An 11,450-nucleotide genomic window follows, 5' to 3' on the forward strand; every position below is an offset into this window, starting at 1 on the left:
AACAAAAAAAAAACACTTAAACCAGCCTATGACGGTCGCAAGCTCCATAAATGCCCAGGTTTATATTCTTCTTCATCTTTGTTGAGATTTCAAAAAAATATATATGAAAAATAACTCCTATAATTGGAGATAATCCAGATTTGTGAACACACAAAATGTTGTAAAGTTTTTTTTGCACTAATATTACCAATGAGATTGGGCAATTGAGATTAATGATACCAAAAAATAATGAAATAAGAATGATGATGAATGATATCCAAAAACCACGAAATAAGAAAGAGAATGAATGGTACTAGATCGGGGGCGTTACAGAGCAATCATCGGATTGGGATTCCACATTTCGCTCACTACTTTCAAGAACGTCATAAATCAAAAATCGACAATTTTCAATTGTAATGTTTTCGGAATGCCCAGATAATGTACTATATCCCAGCAAAAGAGGCATATTTCTAACTTTATATTTACCCGCTACAGGGCAGAAAGTGTTGTTTTTGCATTTTGAAGAAAAGGTATTGTTTGATTATTTTTTTAAATATACTAAATATTTTTCAAATGGAGAAAAAAACCTTCAGGTTTTACCTCAAAAGGTCTGTTGCACAGTAAAAAGTTCAATAAGTGGCTTTATATTTATTTTTAATACATTATATTATATTTTAAAAACTTTAAAAACGTTCTCCTGAAAAATCAAGTTTTTTGATTTATGACGTTCTTGAAAGGAGTGAGCGATATGTAATGAAAGACGGAGTTATATATCCCTTCTTTTATATCAAATTAATTAAGTGACGAGGGTGTGATAACAGCCCATCCCAAGTCAGTTCTTACCCATACATTATGTACATTATACTCGGCAAGAAGGCAATCGAAAGACACGAACTGCGTATAATTTCAATAGAAAGACGTGTATAATTATTATTTTCTGCATAACAACATTTTGAGTGTGTCCAAATAATACTTGTTCACAAATCTGGATTATATGCAATCATAGGAGTATTATTTTTTGACATCTCAACATAGATGAAGAAAAATATGTAAGTCTGGGCATTCTAGTGATTCTTGTACAATGTTTCGAAATTGAATCATATATATATATAGAAGTTCCAAAAATTTGAGTAGTGTGGTTGTCAATCATGGGTAGAATTGGTGTATGTTACAAGTGTGTAAAGTGATAACTTAAACTAGACTATGACGGTCGTAAGCCCCGTAAATGCCCAGACTTCCATATTCTTCTTCATCTATGTTGAGATGTCAAAAAATAATATCAAGAAGTAGAACAATTAATTACTCTATCAACAGATCGTACTCTAGAGATGAAATTCTCAGAAATAACTGTGCATTAATTTTGGATTTGTGTTCAAGGCGAATACCCAGCTCTCTCCATACGTGCACTGAAAATTTTATCAGTTCTCAGCCTCATATTTGTGTAAGCTAGGCTTCCCGACATTAACCAATATTAAAACCGACCGACTCCACCGACAAGACACACAAGGCGTCTTGGTGGGTCTCTGCAAAAAAATATATGGTTAAAATTGTGTCTTAAATAAATGTACAATATATATTATTAGATTTAAAAAATATTTTTAGCTTTTCCACTTTATTTTTATTTGACCAGCGACCGGGTTTCGTCGTTACCGACATCATCAGACTGGTGGGAGGCTATACAAATTGTTATGTTATACATAAAACAAGGCAGGAGTTGATAACCATGATTTGATATAATTTTATTGAGAAATTAATTTAATTTGAGTGAATTTAAGTATTGTATGATATTAAAAATATTTTTTATAAAGGTTTTTTTTTCGTGCTCTCAATACAAAAAAAACTTTATAAAAAATATTTTTAATATCATACAATACTTAAATTCACTCAAATTAAATTAATTTCTCAATAAAATTATATCAAATCATGGTTATCAACTCCTGCCTTGTTTTATATATAACATAACAATTTGTATAGCCTCCCACCAGTCTGATGATGTCGGTAACGACGAAACCCGGTCGCTGGTCAAATACAGTATCTACTCAATGAATTAGGGCCACCCATTATTTTTTTGAATACTCTGAAATCTTTTGGATTATTATATTTATTTTACATAAATACTTTAAGTTTTCTATTGACATCTAATATCATGTATATTACCTTCAATAATATGTAAAATATACCTAGATTATTTAAGCCTTTACAAAATTTCAAACCCTTTTTCTGAGAAAGGTCCTTAATTAGCACAGGTAGACAGATAGTTGAAAGTTCAAAAAATAGTCTTATCTCATTTATTAGTGAAGTTTCTTGAGTTCTGGTTGTTGTTTTGTTCAGAGAGGTTATATAGTTATCGTGTCTTATGAAAAAAACTTAATTTTTAATTTCAGTTCATAAAGTATAAATTTTTTTGTAAACACAAGTGTTTTTTTTTGAAAAGGACAAAATGGGAAAAAGTAAAGACATTTCTGAGGAAAAAAAGTCTAGTGTTATATTGCCACTGGAATTAGGAATACTAGCTAATAGAGAAATTTCAAAAAAAGAAAACGTTTCTCGTCAAACGGTGGACAGAATTTCAAAATCAATAAAAAATCAGTCACCCGCCACCAGCAATCGGCGAAAGAACTGTCGTAGGATTAGAAAAACAACACCGAGGACTGATCGAAAAATCGTTTAAAGTGCCTTAGAAAACCGTAGTGCATCAGCAAAAACATTAAAAATAAAATTGGAAGAAGAGGATATAAATATATCGGTATCAACACTGAGGCGACGTCTTTACGAAGTAAATCTGAAATGCAGGCGCCCTGTAAAAGTACCAAAATTGACACCACGAATGAAAGCGGATCGATTAAAATGGGCCAGGCTACATCGAAATTACTCGGTAGATGATTGGAAAAAGGTATTTATTTAAATTGAATTTTCAACATATCATTTTAGTAAATAAACTTATATATTTGAATTAAACTTAAATTTTCATTATTTTTCAGGTCATCTTTAGTGATCAGTGCCGGTTAGAAGCCGTGACAGAGAGCCGTCGATTCGTCAAAAGAACACCAATGGAACGTTACAATGAGGCCTGTGTGGTAAAAGTTATCAAACACCCCCCTGCAACAATGATATGGTCATGTATTATTAACAATTTACCTGGGCCGTTGTTTTTCGTAGAAGGAACAATGAACCAAAATTCCTATAAGCAGGTCCTCGAACGAATTTTATTGCCCTTCTACCATACACTCGACCCAACAGAAGGTCCATACACCTTCATGCAGGATGGGGCACCTTGCCACCGGGGTAAATCAATAATAAAATTTTTGTCTAACAAAAATCTGCTTTTGCTCCCCTGGCCTGGAAATTCTCCGGACCTTAATCCTATAGAAAACGTATGGAGCATGTTAAAAATAAGGTATACTCATTTCCAAATCCGACAGTAGACTGTCTAAAAAAAAATATTCAAAAAATTTGGTCAGAAGACGAAGAAATAAAAAACATGATAAAACAGTGCATTTTAAGTATGCCAAAAAGAATTGAGGCAGTTATTTCTGCCAAAGGTGGAAATACTAAATACTAACTATATTTATATGAAAATATATGCATAATTTAAGCGTAATAAAGTGTTCATATGTATATAAAATTCAATGTTGTTTTATTCAAGGTTTTCTCTGAGTTATTCCTGTTTGAATTGAGAAATTGCGCGAAATTCTGCGTGGCCCTAATTCATTGAGTAGATACTGTAAAAATAAAGTGGAAAAGCTAAAAATATTGGTTTTAATCTAATAATATATTAAAAATGCAATTCCATCACGAAGTGTCAGTGGATAAAATAAATCTATTAAATGTGTAATAATTTATGTTAATAATAAAATAAAATTATTTAAATATTTTTGCAAAGATCTGCTGACACAAAAAAAAAGAGCTTCAACATCATCATAAAAAAAATACACTTTCTCTGATAACTTTTAAAAAAACTTCTAAGACATTACTATCTATCGTTAGAATCCTAACTGTCCATCAAACCTCATCCCTTAGCTTTTTCCTCTACCTCCTTCCCTAAACTCATTTTTCCTTTGCCTTCATTATTATCACCCCATTGGGATGATGATGATGATGGTGAAATTGTTTTTTATTGTCACATATCGCTCGCTCCTTTCAAGAACGTCATAAATCAAAAAACTTGATTTTTCAGGAGAGCGTTTTTTAAGTTTAAAAATATAACACAATGTATTAAAAATAAATGTCAAGCCACTTATTGAATTTTTTACTGTGCAACACATCTTTTTAGGTAAAACCTGAAGGTTTTTTCTCCATTTGTAAAATATTTAGTTTATTTAAAAAATAATTATAAAATACCTTTTCTTCAAAATGCAAAAACAACATTTTCTGCCCTGTAGTAGGTAAATATTAAGTTTAAAATATGCCGCTTTTGCTGGGATACAGTACATTTTCTGGGCAATCCGAAAACATGCATAGCTGAAAATTGACGATTTTTGATTTATGACGTTCTAGAAAGGAGTGAGCGATATATGTTCTAATAGAAGTAATGTACCCTCGGCACGGGAAAATCCAGTGAGAGCATAGTATTGTATTTGTAATTTATAATTATGTGTATTATGAAAAAAAAAAAAAATGTTAAAGTTATCGACACTACGTAGATAAGCCGCTATATCTCTCCATTGTAATGTCACCACAGACTTAGTAGTTGTTCATAGTAGATACACGTCATTATGACATAATAATAGCATAACCCTGCAGCAGAAGAAATGTGAGCCACGATTGAATCACTCACGGAATTTAGTTACAAATTAATATCGTTACCTTTGCCAAATAAAATTTGAATTACGCAATCGAAATGCCAGAATCAACATCGAATTTAATTTTTTTTTTTAATTCCGGTTTTAAAAATACATACCGTACAAACCGTGTTTGGAAAAGCTTTTTTTTTCGTTATTTTGTAAATAAAAAATATAAAAATAGATAGAAAGTCCGCATAAACTGCTAATCAAACAGTTTGCCATCGGGTTCTTTAGTAATCAATCTAAGTACTCTTAAACATACTTTTGAAAAAGCTGTCTTAAGAATAAGTATTTTCAATATGTTATGTTTGTTTACTATATGTTTTTGTAACTTCAAGAATACAAAATGAACATATCCAGCGTTTTTCAAAAGGTCATAAAAGAATTCTTCTAGGTCGTCTAAAAATCTAACGAAACCGTTCATTCCGTGTTTTATTTTTTTTCACGGAACTCAAATAACATATCGCTCACTCCTTTCAAGAACGTCATAAATCAAAAAACTTGATTTTTCAGGAGAACAATTTTAAAGTTTAAAAATATAATACAGTGTATCAAAAATAAATATCAAGCCACTTATTGAACTTTTTACTGTGCAACAGATCTTTTTAGGTAAAACCTGAAGGTTATTTGTCCATTTGAAAAATATTTAGTATATTTTTAAAAAATAATTAAACAATACCTTTTCTTCAAAATGCAAAAACAACATTTTCTGCCCTGTAGCGGGTAAATATTAAGTTTAAAATATGCCTCTTTTGCTGGGATATAGTACATTTTATGGGCATTCCGAAAACATGCACAGCTGAAAATTGACGATTTTTGATTTATGACGTTCTTGAAAGGAGTGAGCGATATAAGAAAGTAACGATGAATTGGGATTATTTATATAAATAAATACATCATTGGTTTAATCGATACATAAACGAGATGTACGAGTATATCCAAAATAGGCTTATAGCACAATTTTTTCCCTAAAAAATAATAAATATGGAAATGCTTTCAGTTTACATTTAAAAAAAATCATAGTTATAATTACATTAATGAATATCGTTTGATTTCTTTAGTTTATTCTATGTGTAGCCAACATTATATGAAATAAAGGATTACTCTCCCATCAATAATCGTAATGACACAGGAGTCTATATTTTCAGTATTTTGGTTGCCCAAAATACTGAAAATATAGTTTTAATATTGTTTCCTTGGGATCTTTAAAAAGATTTCCCTGTAAAAAATCCATGATGACATTTGCTCGGATACTTAAAAATTTCCCCGTGATTTAATATTTTTCATAGTTTTTTTTATTACATACGTATATCCATGTATATTAGATGTTCATTACCATAATTATATGCAAAAACTAAACAAAAATAGCCCCTTAACATTATTTATCAATGAATTATATTATTATAAAAATCGCAGTTTATTAGAAGTGTGTAATAAATATAGATTCCGATGACAATATTTTAAAGAAAAAAAGTGTTATTTATCAGTTTATAAGTTTGATTATAATATGTGATAACTAAGTATGTTATAACGACATTGATTACTTAGAATATCATATTACATTTGCAACGACAGATTATACATGTTGTAGCTACATTGCTATTGAGAACATAGATAAAATGCACCTACCGCAGATAAAAATCGATAAACAGCTTATTCTACATTTTATACTTCTTTTCGGGTTTTTATTTTCATCTTTTGATGTTTTAAATAGTTATTTATTCATAACTCAATGTAGATTAGTAAACAGATGCGCAGGTATGACATACGTGTATTTTAAAAGGATTATAGCTTGATTAAAGATACGTTGGCAAAGTATACAAATTATGATTTAATTTGATTGCACACTCTATAGCATGAATAAACATTTCCAGAAACATCAGTTGCCACGCTGGTTAGTGGTGGATAGTGAAATACATATTAATTATAACTCTGATTTAGCTTCCTAATGACAGAAATAGAACCGAGTAGGCGTGCTTGCCGGCTTTTACATAAATCGTTGAATTACACAATGCATCAGTACTACGTAATAAGATACAAAATAGGAAATTACGAGATAAATTGTCGAAATATCGCGAGTCTAGGGGGCTGATTTAGGGGTAAATGAACTAGGGGAGACATAGGATGCTCATTAGAATGCGAACCGGTAAACAATGTCTGTTTGTCTATGTGATTAAAGATAAACATTGAAACTTACCGTTGACGAAGAAACGGAAACTTGTTTAATCACAAAATGAAAGAAAGCTAGCAAACAAAGTTGGAATAAACAAAAATATTCACAAATGAACAATTAGAGGTTACTTGTCATTCGGCTTTGGGCGTTTGCGAACTTCCACAATGACTGTTTTGACAACACGACGAAAGAGTATCGCTGCCTAGCGGAAATTTTTAGAACTATTCCGGTTTCAAAAATTGTTGAACATAGTACATTTTAATAGGCTCTTTTGAATATTAAAAAATATATTTTTGAGTAGATTTACGATGATGGAATATATTTTGTTTCATAATTAAAATATGGAATATATTACGTAATTATGTTTTCATTTAGAATAAAAAATCTTTTTTGACAGCCGACAATGTACATGTGTGGTTTCATATTGTATTTCACGTCGCTAGATGGCAGTATTTAATTTTTATATTAACATTTATGAATTTTGGAGGGAACAGCAAATAAAATGATTATTTAGAATTTAAAAAAAGTATAAATACATCAAAAAAATGTATAATTATTTCATAAGTAAAATAAAATAAAATAAAAAAGTATAATTATATCATAAGTAAAATAAAATAAATAAAACTCCAAATTTTATTTTGAATAGAGATAATTTATTAAAAAGCGAATTAGCTGAAAAAAAAACACATTTATAATTTTCATTGATGAGATTTTATGAAAGCACTGTGTCCATCTCTGATCTAGATTATCATCACATAAAAAAATTGATTCCATAATTTTGATTTCAGAAAGTTAAATCAGGTAGCATGCTCAAAATGAGCATGCTTATTTCTAGCGAAGTATGTACAAATGCTACTAAGTAGCAATTGCTCAATAATACCATGCTTATGCGCTTATAATGAGCATGGTATACCTTCAGTTTTGTATAAGCAGGTCCAAAAACTTTTTTAAAAGCTCATTCCAAACATTCATAAAACATAGACAGTGACACATCGCTCACTCCTTTCAAGAACGTCATAAATCAAAATACTTGATTTTTCAGGATATCGATTTTAAAGCTTAAGAATATAATGAAATGTATTAAAAATAAATAACAAGCCACTTATTGAACTTTTTACTGTGAACAGATCTTTTTAGGTAAAACCAGAAGGTTTTTTCTCCATTTGAAAAATAATTAGTTTTTTTTTTTAAATAATTAAACAAGACCTTTTCACAAAATGCAAAAACAACACTTTCTGCCCTGTAGCGGGTAAATATTATGTTAAAAATATGCCTGTTTTGCTGGGATATAGTACATTTTCTGGGCATTCCGAAAACATGCAAAACTGAAAATGAACGATTTTTGATTTATGACGTTCTTGAAAGGAGTGAGCGACATAAAAAAAACAAAACTGTTCATTAATATACTGGTATAGAAATAATGCTTTTAAAAATGCATACACTGTTATAATGTCTGGTATAAATCAAAGGATGGTAAAAGGTAAAATAAGGGAATCACATTATTTAAAGTGCATTGAGCGTTTAGTTTTGTCATAAAATTAGGTTTGCTAAAGAAACTGAATTTTTTTACCATTTTAAAATTCACCAAAACTGTGGACATGGACCTGCAAAAAAAGTGATTAGCTTTGATAATGGATATATTGTGAGCAGTTCATAAAATCTCAACTCGATTATGTTGTTAAAACAGTTCCAAGAAGCTGAATGAAAAAAAATCTACAAATTAAAGTCAACTAACTGATTAGGATTCCTTTGGCTAACTAAAGCTTAGCAACAAAAAACATGGCACATGTTAATTATGTAAAACCCAACAGTATATGTATTAAGTTCAAAAGATCAACGGAGTATCCCATACAAATAGAGTTTAAAATTAAAAACATTAATATAATTCCATAACCGATTCATTCATCGCAAAAATTTATTATTTTACTTTTTCCAAATAAGTAATGAATCACTAAAATAATTTTACAGGAATTTCTTTATATAAAATAACAAAGAACATATTTATATAAAACAAATGATTTTTTTCAAAAGTGAAACAACTTTTATTTAGTCACACAACATTGTAAGTTAGTCCCACATATGGCATTCAAATAAAAACAATATTTTTATCAGAGTTAAAAATATTTAAACAGAGTATGCATTTAATATTTAACAATATCTGAGCTTACATAAAAAAAATTTGTTCTGTTTTAATGCCGCTCTATTAATGCAAAATATGCTTAAATCGTGCAACTTAGTAAGAATAAGACACAATAACTAAGTACATATTTTTCAAATATTTTTTTAATGCTTCTAGAACGGAAAGATCCTATCTTCAATTATATTACTGGTGGCCAATCTTAAAATACTATCGTCGCATGATCCTTCAATAAACTAAATAAAAATATACAATGTAGACAACATTAAAAAAATATAAAAAGTTTAAACATAATCTAATTTTATAAAAGTACATACCACGCCTATTTATCTAGGTAGTTTATAACAAATAACTATGTACTAATGACAACAACAAAAAAATTAAAAAATCTTAACATCAGTTTAACTTGTCCTGGAGTATAGTTGTATAGGGTCGTTGATAATTTTCCTCAAAGGAGTATGAGCATATATGAATGGCTGCACTTGAAACTAAAGCCCGGTGACATATTTTCTAAAATGGGGCTTCATCGTACTGTCATCTAAGGTTGTATTTAAAAACTAAAACCACACACCAGATTATTTTTCCCTTTTACGCACAATATTTTACTTAAAACAAAATTTGTTTGAAGTCATAGTAATGAAACTGTCAAAGAAATCCCACGAAATAATACATTGATAATTTTAAAACAAATTATTTTTACAGGTTTAAATAAAATAAAAATCATTTAAGCAAATATGTTGCTTATAACATTGACCATCATACAAAACTATAATAGTGCAAAAAAAAAGTGCAGTTTGTTTGCAGAAACTCCAGGACAGATTAATAAAAAAGCAGTATGTAGAAGCGTTGTTATTTTACACATAGTTAATAAATGTTGTACACATTTTTTTCTTGTACTTCAAAAACAGTAATGTTAAAATAAACTTATCATATATAGGCTGTACGAAGGAGCTCTCTGTTATCTAGTAGCCTTGGCATCTATGTGCAAATATAGTATTAATAACAAAATGACTTTTTCTGGCATGAATCGAAGTGATTACAAATCAATTTGCCAAAATTATTGCAGAAATTTTAAAAGCCACAAATTTATTTATATTAAATTTATACACAATAGAAAGAGATCCATAATGTAACTCCAAATTTTTTTGAGAAATACTTTTTCATACTAATAAAACAGTTTAACTGATTCGGTGCCACGAGCGCATTAACGCGCTCTCCAATTCTGTACTCGCCAGTCCGACCATACTAAATGAGCGCATAAATGCGCTCACGTTCGAACTTGTCGCAAGCCAATATCAAATCCAATAGCAATATTTTTTAATTAGAATAGATAAAGACATCTATTAGAAAAATAAAGAAATACTAAAATATTACAATTTACCGACATTATCAAAGTTACAGTCATCTTTCTAAGCTTTCACATTTTTGTTAAAAAAATTCTGCCTGCTGGGCACGGCTATATTAATACTTTCCGGCATTGAAAGGGTTAAACAGATGCCTATTTTTTTTCAAAAAAGTGGCACGAGAAGGCTCTATATAATATTAAAGATGGTAACAAAAACAAAGGAAGGAAAGAATAATTTTAAAATACATCACAATACTACGAGCAACATTTAGAAAAAATATATATTTGTAAATAAAACTAACTTGGTAAATACATACCACTAAATCTTGTAATCTATTGTGACACCATTCGTGAAACTATTTGGTTTAGATGTTTGATAATGATGCTGAGTGTATTAAAACAATAGATTTTATTAATTAGTAGTACATATTTACGTAATAACTGATAAATTTAAAAATGTATAGCTTTAATTAGTACCGTAAAGTGACTGTCAAATGAAATATATAAAAAAATATTAAATTTTATTAGGAATAGGTGGAAACAAAAGCAAAAACAGTAAAACACGCTCAGCTACGTTACACCGCCTGTAAACTCTACTGTTTTTGCATATTATAATAAAATTGTACTTTACTCTAATAATAAAATAATCACTTTGACCAATTTGTACTGTTTGGGGCACTCAAAATACAACTTTAGTACTCATATCTGCACCTAATAGATAATACAGTAGTCTCTCTTTATAACAATTCTCCCTATAACAACCATATGTATATAATGATAAAATGAACAAGGGTTGTTTGGTTTTGATAATATTTATTATTTTTGTTCTTCGTCTTTATAACTACGGTATTTTAGTCGTTCAAGTGCCCCTTTTGTCTTTATTATAACCTTCCTCACTTGAAGTATAAGTATACGGAGGTTGTGGAACAGAAGATGCCTCGCATCAGGACAAAGATAGGTCAGGGGATAAGGAGGCAAACTAGGATCACGGAATAAAAAATATTTACATGTACATATATACTACATACATTA

At 29.5% G+C, this 11,450-nt stretch overlaps 1 protein-coding gene across 1 annotated transcript in view; it reads right to left on the bottom strand.

Annotated features, from left to right (window-relative positions):
* capt (adenylyl cyclase-associated protein 1) overlaps nucleotides 1–7,102 on the bottom strand; it is a 122,194-nt gene extending 115,092 nt beyond the window's left edge. Inside the window, exon 1 of the mRNA XM_088263339.1 lies at nucleotides 6,961–7,102. The gene's annotated coding sequence lies outside the window, so the exon portion shown is untranslated. The remainder of the gene's footprint in view (nucleotides 1–6,960) is intronic.
* Between the last annotated feature and the right edge of the window lie 4,348 nt (nucleotides 7,103–11,450).

This window comes from Brachycentrus maculatus, unplaced genomic scaffold (genome assembly GCF_059751285.1).
Source record: "Brachycentrus maculatus isolate JH-2025_06_01 unplaced genomic scaffold, ASM5975128v1 h1tg000199l, whole genome shotgun sequence".
In the NCBI taxonomy this organism is placed as follows: domain Eukaryota; kingdom Metazoa; phylum Arthropoda; class Insecta; order Trichoptera; family Brachycentridae; genus Brachycentrus; species Brachycentrus maculatus.